Source organism: Marmota marmota, unplaced genomic scaffold, assembly GCF_001458135.2.
Source record: "Marmota marmota marmota unplaced genomic scaffold, marMar, whole genome shotgun sequence".
Lineage (NCBI taxonomy): Eukaryota > Metazoa > Chordata > Mammalia > Rodentia > Sciuridae > Marmota > Marmota marmota.
Genome location: NW_026000240.1, coordinates 22374560 through 22385063, shown reverse-complemented (window position 1 = coordinate 22385063; position 10504 = coordinate 22374560). Strand labels below are relative to the sequence as shown.

The 10504-nt window shown below is 35.0% G+C and overlaps 1 protein-coding gene and 1 pseudogene across 2 annotated transcripts in view; both read right to left on the bottom strand.

Moving 5' to 3' along the window:
* The window catches only part of Tfdp2 (transcription factor Dp-2), a 160756-nt gene extending 152189 nt beyond the window's left edge, over positions 1-8567 (bottom strand). For both annotated transcript variants that reach the window (XM_048794190.1, XM_015486982.2), the window contains exon 1: positions 8529-8567. The gene's annotated coding sequence lies outside the window, so the exon portion shown is untranslated. The remainder of the gene's footprint in view (positions 1-8528) is intronic.
* On the bottom strand, positions 437-529 carry LOC125613666 (annotated as a pseudogene).
* Positions 8568-10504: the final 1937 nt, after the last annotated feature.

The window sequence follows — 10504 nt, the reverse complement described above, 5'->3', positions numbered from 1 at the left end:
CCACCCACCCCCCCAAAAAAGGAAGAAGAAACAACACAGTTTACACAATGGCCTACATACACGTACATCACATTACTGTAATAGACAAAAAATATAAACAATCCCAAAGTCCACCAACCGGTGAATAAACAAAATATGGTATATACATACTATGGAATATTTGGCAATGAAAAAGGAATTACTGATACGATGTATACCATGAATGAACCTACAAAATGTTATGCCAACAAAAAGGACCAGTCACACAAGGTCACATATTTTATGATTCCATTTGTATAAAATATTCAGAACAGACACACTGATTGAAACAGAAAGATTAGTAGTTGACAGGGATGAGGGAGAATGGAATGGGGAATGACTGGTAATGGGTATGGGTTTCTTTTATTTATTTGTTTGTTTTTTAATAAAATCTCTCCCAAAACCATCATCATTTTTAAAAAATATGAAACACTTCATGAACTTGCACAGGGCCATGATAATATTCTCTGTATCATTCTAATTTTAGTATAGATGCTGCCCAAGCAAGCACTGAGCTGGGGTTTCTTTTCAGAGTGATGAAAATGTTTTGGAATGAAGTAGAGATAATGGTTGCATATATTGCTGAATATACTAAAAACCATAGAATTGTATACTTTAATAAGGGAATTTTATGATACATGAATTTTTAACTCAAATAGAGCTATTTAAACCAACAACTATATGAGAAAAGTTTTTAAATAACCCTCAAAGAGGACTGTGGGTATAGCTCACTAGTAGAGAGTGAGCTTAGCATGAACAAGGCCCTGGATTCAATCCCAGGCATTAAATAAATAACCCTAAAAGACAAATAATGGAAAGACACAATATTCTTGAATAAGACAATCCACTAAATTAATTTTTTAAGTTCAATGTAATCTTGGCAAACATACTAACAAGCCATTTTCTGATCTGTATGAGCTGATACTAAAACTGATAAAGAGTACACACCTGTAATCCCAGGTATTCCTTAGGTTGAGGCAGAAGAATCATGAGAAGCCAGCCTGGGCAACACAGCAAGATCCCTTCTCAAAAATAAATAAAATTGATACAGAAAGAGGGGGGATATAGGCCAGTGGTAGAATGTTTACCTAATTCCAGCACCACCATTAAAAAAAATGGACATGAAAAAATGCAAGAATAACTAGAAAATGATTGAAAAGGAAACATGACAAAGACAGGCAGCCTTACCAAACATTAACACATACTATAAAGCACCTGGAGTTAAAATATTGTGATACAAGTTCATGAACAGACCAAAAGATCACAGAAACAGAACAGAAAATCCAGAATTAGACCAAAATACATAAAGAAATACAGGATATAACAAAGGTGGTATGTCCAATCACTGGAGAAATATGGACTTTTTTTTCCAGATGATTTTTTTTTTGTAAAGTGTGGCAAAATACACATAACACAATGATGTTAAGTACAACCACTTTATTGTACAACCAATCTCCAGAACTCTTTTGGTTCTAAAAAATTGAAACTCTAAACCCATTAAACATAAACTCCTCATTCACTCCTGTCCTCGCAGCTCCTGGCAACTATCCTTCCACCTTGCACCTCTATGAATTAGACTACTCTAGGTACCTCAAATATATAGAATCATTCAATATTTGCATTTCTGTTACTGGCTTATTTCAAGTCGTATAATGTCAAGCTTTATTCAAATATAGCATGTTGGATTTTTTTTAAGATTAAATCATATATATATATAAATATATATATATATTTACCACATTTGGTTATCATCGTTCAATGGACATGTGTTGCTTCTACATTTTAACCATTGAAAACATAGAGGTACAGAGAGCACCAAGAGACCCTGTTTTCAATTATTTTCAATTATATACTCATAAATGAAACCGATGTCATTTGGAAATTCTTTTTTTCTTTCTTTCAGCCATGCTGGGGTTCAAACCCATGGCCTCATGCTTGCTAGGCAAGTATTCTACCACTGAGCCATATCCCTAACCCTTATTTTTAATTTTTTGAGGAACCACCATATGCTTTCCACAGCAGCTATATCATTTACATTCCTACCAGCAGTGCCTAAAGGATCCAATTTGACCACATCTGCTCCTATACACCAATACACTTTCTTTCTTTTTTGGACGTGAAGGGGTATATTTCATTTCACTGTGGGTTTGATTTATATTTTCTTAATAATTAGAATGCTGGGCACCTTTTTATGTGCTTGTTGGTCATCTGTACATCTTTGGAGGAATATCTATTTGAAAGCTTATGTTTATTTTTTAATCAAGCTGTTTTGAGTTTTTTATTGTTGAACTATAGGAGATTTTTTTCTTGCAGGAGGTGGTACTGAGGATTGAACCCATGGTGCTGTACCACTGAGCTACATCCTACAAAAGACCTCTTAATTTTTGAGACAGGGTCTCACTAAACCGCAGAAACTTAAACTTGCAACCCTCCTGCTTCAGCATCCCAAGAAGATGGGATTATAGGCTTGTGCCACCATGCATGGCTACAGAAGTCCTTCATATATTCTAAATATTAAACTTTTTTTCCTCTTTTTTTATTAAAATTATATTGCAGTTTAGAGTAATTTAGGAGGAATTGCTATCTCCTCAGTATGACAGTATTTCCATTTATGAAGATAATTGAACTCTATATTTCATTAGATCTTCTTTTATATTTTTTAAATTTATTTATTTATTCTAATTTGTTATACATGACAGCAGAATGCATTTCAATTCATAGTACACATACAGAGCACAATTTTTCATGTCTCTAGTTGTACACAAAGTAGAGTCACACCATTCGTATCTTCATACATGTACCTAGGATAATGATGTCCATCTCATTCTACTCCTGTGCCCCCTCCCTTCCCCTCCCTCTCCTTTGCCCTATCTAAAGTTCCTCCATTCCTCCCACGGTCCCCCCACCCCCATTATGGATCAGCATCCACATATCAGAGAAAAAAATTCAGCATTTAGTTTTTGGAAATTGGCTAACTTCACTTAGCATGATATTCTCCAACTCCAACCATTTACCTTCAAATGCCATGATTTTATTCTCTTTTATTGCTGAGTAATATTCATTGTGTATATATGCCACATTTTCTTTATCCATTCATCTACTGAAGGGCATCTAGGTTGGTTCCACAATTTAGCTATTGTGAATTGTGCTGCTATAAACGTTGATATGGCTGTGTTCCTGTAGTATGCTGTTTTTAAGTCCTTTGGGTATAAACCAAGAAGTGGGACAGCTGAGTCAAACAGTAGTTCCATTCCCAGTCTTCTAAGAAATCTCCATACTGCTTCCATACTGGCTACACCAATTTGTAGTCCCAAATATTGAATGATTCTATATATTTGAGGTATGAGTGCCTTTTTCCCCACATCCTCGTCAACACTTATTGTTGTTTGTCTTCATAATAGCTGCCATTCTGACTGAAGTGAGATGAAATCTTAAAGTTTAGATTTTCTCTAACTGCTAGAGATGTTGAACATTTTTTTCATGTATTTGTTGACTGATTGTATATCATCTTCTGAGAAGTGTCTGTTCAGCTCGTTGGCCCATTTATTAATTGGGTTATTTCTTTTTTTGGTGTTAAGATTTTTGAGTTCTTTAAATATATTAGAGATTAGTACTCTATATGATGTGCGTGTGGTAAAAATTTCCTGTAGGCTCTCCATTCTGTAGGCTCTCTATTCACCTCACTGATTGTTTCTTTTGCTGAGAAGTTTTTAGTTGATTCTTGGTTTTATTTCTTACACTACAGGAATCTTATTAAGGAAGTCGAGGTTTAACACACATAATGAAGATTTGGGCCTACTTTTTCTTCTGTTAAGCACAGGGTCTCTGGTTTAATTCTTAGGACCTTGATCCACTTTGAGTTTTGTGCAGGGTGAGAGATAGGGGCTTAATTTTATTTTGCTGCATATGGATTTCCAGTTTTCCCGGCAAGCACTTTTTGTTGAAGAGGCTATCTTTTCTCCAATTTATGTTTTTGGCACCTTTGTCTAATATGTGGCTCAGTGGCAGAGCGCTTGCCTCGCACGCATGAAGCACTGGGTTTGATCCTCAGCACCACATAAAAATAAATAAAGGTACTGTGTCCATCTACAACTAATATTGACCTCTTATCAAATATGATTTTCAAATATTTTCTGACATTCCATGGTTGCCTTTCACTCTGCTGATGGTATCCTTTGGTGTGTAAAAGTTTTTAGTTTTGATGTAGTCCAACTTATTTTTTTCTTTATTGCCTGGCTTTTGTGGTCCTATCCAAGTAATCACTGCCAAATCCAATGTATAAAGCTTTTCCCATGGTTTCTTCTAACCATTTTATACTTTAAGGTCTTACATTTGGACCTTTGATTCATGTTAACTTTTGCATATAGTATAAAGATCTAACTTTGACATATGAATATACAGTTTTCCTAACATGATTTGCTGAAATGAATGAATGTCCTTTCCCCACTGAACAGTCTTGGCACCCTTGTATCATTTGCCCATACATTTGAGGGTTTTTTCCTGGGCTATTTTATGTCTGTCTATATGCCAAAACTATAAGTTTTGATTACTATAGCTTTGTTTTTTTGTTTTGTTTTGTTTTAATTTTTTTTAGTTGTTTTATGGGCCTTTATTTTATTTATTTATATGTGGTGCTGAGAATAGAACCCAGTGCCTCACACATGTGAGGTAAGCACTCTACCACTGAGCCACGACCCCAGCCCAATATAGCTTTGTAATAAGTTTTAAAATCAGTAAATGTGAGATGTTCAACTTTGTTCTTCATTTCTAAAATTGTTTTGGTTATTCAGGGTCCCTGGAAATACCATATGAATTTTGGGATGGATTTTTTAACTTCTACAAAAAGAAGTGTCATTGGAATTTTTATAGGGAATGGCACTGAATCTGTATCTTGCTTTGGGTAATACTGGTATTTAATGATTTGAAGTCTTCCAATGCAATAACTCAGGACAGCTTTCCAATTATTTGTATCACTTTGCTGAATTTGTTTATTAATTAATTCTAACAGATTGGGGAGTTTTGTGAAATCTTTACGGTATTTTCTCATATAGGACCATATCATCTGCGAAGAACGATAATTTTACTTCTTCCTTTCCAATCTGGATGCCTTTTACTTCTTTTTCTTATCTAACTGCTCTGGCTAGGACATCCAGTATTAGGACAAAAGTGGTGAAAGTGGACATCATTGTCTTGTTCCTGATCTTACAGGAAAAAATTTCAGTTTTTCACCATTGAGTATGATATCAGCTGTTTGGCTTGCATATAGGCTATTATTATGTAAAGGCACTTTCCTTCTATTCCTACTTTCTTGAGTGTTTTTATCATAAGAGGTTGTTAAATTCTATCAAAGATTATTTCTATAACAATGGAAAAGACTGCGTATGTGTGTTACCTGAGATTAAAACCAGAGTCTTGCATGTGCTAGGCAAGTACTCTACCACAGAGCTACATATCCCACCAAGGCTAGCCTCAAACTTACAATCCTCTTGCTTCAATGCCCTGAGTAGCTGAGAAGATGGACTTTTCAATAAATAAATGGTAATGAATAGTTACTTGGAAAATGATAAAATTAAATCCACATTTTACAACATATATAAGAATGAACTCCAGAAGGATTAAATATTTAAATGTAAAACATGAAAGCAAGTAAATATCAACTTAACCAAACAATTGAGATAAAAAATTAGCAATAAAAATATTGATATAATTAATTCTTTAACATAATGCTATTTGAAAGAAAGATACATCATTTTTGTTTTATTTACCAAAATATACCATAAATATTGGACAAACCAAAAAACAATGGACATTCTGATCAGTAATCTCAGAAGTATCAGGGTCATGAAAGACAAAGAAAAACTAAAGGGTATTATTAGAAAAAGAAAAGACTAAGGAGAAAGTAATTGTATGTAGATCTTAGAATCCCTGAACAGAAAAACTGGTAAAATTTAAATCAGGTCTGAATTTTTAGTTAATAATATTGTACATTATCATGTTACCCTTGATAATTATACGGTCACATGCTGCTTGATAAAAGGAATAATTCTGAGAAATGTGTCATTAGGTGGTTATTACATTGTGTGAACATCACAGATTATAATCACACAAACCTAAATCATATAGCCTCCCACATGAGGCTATATCATGTATACATATGGCATAGCCTATTGCTCCTAGAGCTATGATGAACAAAACATGGGATTAAATAAGCATAAGAGACTCAATAAACATGAGTGTATGAGGTTGCTGCCAACATAACAAGGAATAGTGTTTTACAGCAAATTTTTTTTTTTTTTTTTTTTTTTGGGTGGTGGTACTAGGGATTGAACTCAGTGGCACTCTACAATTGATCTCTACATCCATATATTTATTTATTTATTTTTACAGGGGTACCAGGGATTGAACACAGGGGCACTTAGCCACTGAGCCACATTCCCAGCCCTATTTTGTATTTTATTTAAAGACAGGGTCTCACTGAGTTGCTTAGGGCCGTTGCTGAGGCTGGCTTTGAACTCATGATCCTCCTGCCTCAGCCTCCTGAGCTGCTGGGATTACAGTCATGTGCCACCACTCCTGGCTATTTATTTTTATTTTGAGACAGGTTCTCTCTAAAGTGGTAGAGCACTTGCCTAGCATGTGTGAGGCACTGGGTTTGATTCTCAGCACCACATATAAATAAATAAAATAAAGATCCATTGACAACTAAAAAATATTTTTAAAAAATTTAAAAAAGAAGTCAGTAAACCTCCCATGGGGAAGAAGGGAGATGGTAACAGTCTGGTTCTGGATCTAGGATGATGGTTACATAGATACATTTAGTTAATGAAAATTCATCAAGCCATATATTACTCGTATAAATTTTTTAAATCTGTTGTGGTTCCTCCAAAAAGCATTTAACATAGTTTTACCTATGGGACTAAAAATATGAGAAAGACTTTCAGAAATTAACAAATTGAAAACAGCCAAATATTAATTCAGGTAGTTAAAAAACAAAGACTGTAGGCCCAGAAAAGTCCAGAAAGCACAACTGATCTACTTCCTTTCCTGATCTTTAGCACCTGTTTTGTTTTCTTGAAGAAATATGAGAATTTGTGAAAGAGCTAAGAATAAAAATAAATAAAAAATGCCTTACTGGAGAGCTATGAGACCCAGTAAGACTCACATACAGTTAGTATCAGAAAAAATAATCTGTGAGGGGCTGGGGTTATGGCTCAGTGGTAGAGCACTTGCCTAGCATGCTGAAGCACTTAGTTCTATCTTCAGTACCACATTTTAAAAAATAAATAAATAAAATAAAATAAAGGTATTTAAAAGAAAATATAAACTGTGAGCGTTTCCTATTTTGTTCATATTTTACACATAAAAATTTTCCAAGCCAACTACAGCAGCATATGCTTGTGATTCCAGTTACTTAGAAGGCTGAGGCAGGAGGATCATAAGTTCAACAGAAACCCTGTCTCAAAATAAAACTTAAGGTCTGGGGAATGCAGCTCAGTGGTAGCGCACTTGCCTAGCATATTAAGGCCATGGGTTTAATTCCCACTGCAAAGAATAAAATTAAATTAAATTTAAAGGGCTGGGACTTCAGCATACATTATAAGAACAATTCCCTTTCATGCATGAGGCCCTAGGTTCAATCACAAGCACCATGGGGGGAAAAAAAAGTTCACCTTTTCCATTGTTACACAAATAATCTTAGACATAATTTAACACCTTTCTATGGTAAAAACACTCAAGAAAGTAGGAATAAAAGTGAAACCCTGTCGCAAAATAATTTTTTTTTTAAATGTTGGGGATGTACTTCAGTGATAAGAATGCTCCTCGGTTCATTCCCTAGTTCTGCAGAGGGGGAAATTTTTTTTTTTTTTTTTAACCAAAAGCAGACTAGTTACTTAAGACAGATACAGATCAATTACAAAATTCACCAAATCACCATCATCACAACATGAAAAAAATACATTCTGCCAACTGCTGTAGGAATCTAATAACTAACTAGATGGTGGGCTGAAAATTACTATACCCTTGCAGTAGTTAAAAATGAGAAAGAAAATCAGAAAATGTTTTACAAGATTAGTGAATGAAATTAATATCATAGAGTTTTTTTTCACTCAGTGGGTGTGGTGGTGCACACATGTAATCTCAGCAAGCTCAGGAGGCTGAGGCAGGAGGATCACAAATTCAAAGCCAGCCTCAGAAACTTAGCAAGGCCCTAAACAAGGCACTTAGTGAGACCCTGTCTCAAAATTTAAAAATAAAAAGGACTGGGGATGTGGCTCAATGGTTGAACACCCTGGGTTCAATTCCCATATCAAAATATAAAAAAAACCTGAATTAAATTCTTTCTTACAGGGAAAACTACTAAATTTGTATGTGTGTGTGCCTGTGTGTGTATTAAACACATACATACCTACATATAGACAAACATACATATATATATATATATATATATATATATATATAAAATATTTAGTAATACCTTTATACGTAGACAGTAATACCTATATACATACCTAGACAGTCTAACAAAGCTTTGTTTAGAAGTTCGTGAGAAAGCTTCAATGGAAACCTAGAATTAAAAATAAAGTGCTATATTTTCTATTTGATGATAGAGACACTACTCTGTTTTCAATTACACTAAATTTCTGGTTACATACCCAACTTACCAGATATGCCCATTTCCCTATTCATAACAGCATCCTTGACCACAGCATCTTTGACTATGAAGTACAAAGGTTTTACTAGATATGACACTCCTGCTCTGTGACTAACATTACTATTATATTTTTAATCTTCTACCTTTTTGGAACACTTTTAGCTTTTTTTTCTTCTTTCGTAACAATTTTAACATTTCACATCATTCATGATATCCTTTAGCCTCCATATAATTTGTGCATCTATGGTGCTAGGGATTGAACTCGGGACCTCACACATGCTAGGCAAGCATTCTTCCACTAAGCTACATCCCCAGTCCCCTATCTATAATTTTTTTAATAATCAAAAGAACTTGTTTCCAGGAGCATGCCTGTAATCTCGGCAATTTGGGGGTGCTGAGGTCAGCCTCAGCAATTTAGCAAGGCCCTAAGCAACTTGGCAAGACCCGGTCTCAAAATAAAAATAAAAAAGGGCTGAGGATGTTGATCAGTGGTAAAGCACCTCTGGATGCAATCCCCAGTACCCAAAAGCAAAATAAAAGAAGCTGTAACGTGTTCTATATGTATGATAAGAATTGTGATGCATTCCAGTGTCATATGTAAACAAAAAAAATTAAAAGCTGTAACATGTAGCCAGAGGACATATAGGCCTTACAAAAAATGATATATTTATGTTGCAAAGAAGAAGTAAATTTAACAGTATACATCTTATCTAAGTACATACTTATTTCTATTCACAATATGCTTATCACATCGCAAAGCTCATAATCACACAACCAATTAAATGAAATATAATTCAGTCAGGCACAGTGGCACATGCCTATAATTCCAGCAGCTCAGGAGGCTAGGCAGGAGGACCACAAGTTCAAAGACAGCCTCAGCAACTTATCAAGGCCCTAAGCAACTTATTGAAATCCTGTCTCTAAATAAAAACTAAAAAGGGCTGGGGATGTGGCTCGGTGGTTAAGCATCCCTGGATTCAATTCCCAGTACAAAAAAAAAAAAAACTAATTTCTCCCTTTTTGCATATAGGACTCTTTGAGGACTGAGACTTTATCATGCCCCTTTGTCAACTCAGCGTCTCATAAAGTGCTGGTAACATAGTAAACATTCTTAAATGTCTGTGGAGTGACTCACACAAAGACCATTGGTGGGGAGCCACCATCCCTCTATGCCTTCAATCTGGATGCTGCTTCATGCCATCCCTAAGAATAGGAAGGTTAAAAAGGCTTGAGGCACTGAGGATGTAACTCAGTATCAAAACATGCACCAAGCATGCCCAAGGCCCTGGGTTCAGTCCCACCCATGGGCAGACAGGCACATAGGAATACATACACACACACACACAGATGCAGATACACATAGGCTTAAATTTTAAAAGGTAGTAAACAAAAGGTAAAACAGAATAAGAGAGTTGGGGTAAGGACTCAAAATTATTAAAATTCTAATTAGATAATTATATATTATCTCAATAGGGAAGAAAAGACTTTAAAAAGACAGGAGACAGAAAGACTGCAAGTCAGTCAATAGAAAGCTATTACAGTAGTCCTTTGAAAAAAGGAATGATAAAGGGCTAGGGTTGTGGCTCAGTGGTAGAGAGCTTGCCTAGCATGTGTGAGGCACTGGGTTCGAATCTCAGCTCCACATATAAATAAATGAATAAAATAAAATTCCATCAAGATCTTAAAAAAAATAATTAAGGGGCTGGGGTTGTGGCTCAGTGATAGAGCACTGGGTTCAATCCTCAGCACCATATAAAAATATAATAAACGTATTGTGTCCAACTACAATTAAAACATTTTTTAAAAATACTAATAATTTTTTAAAAAGGAATG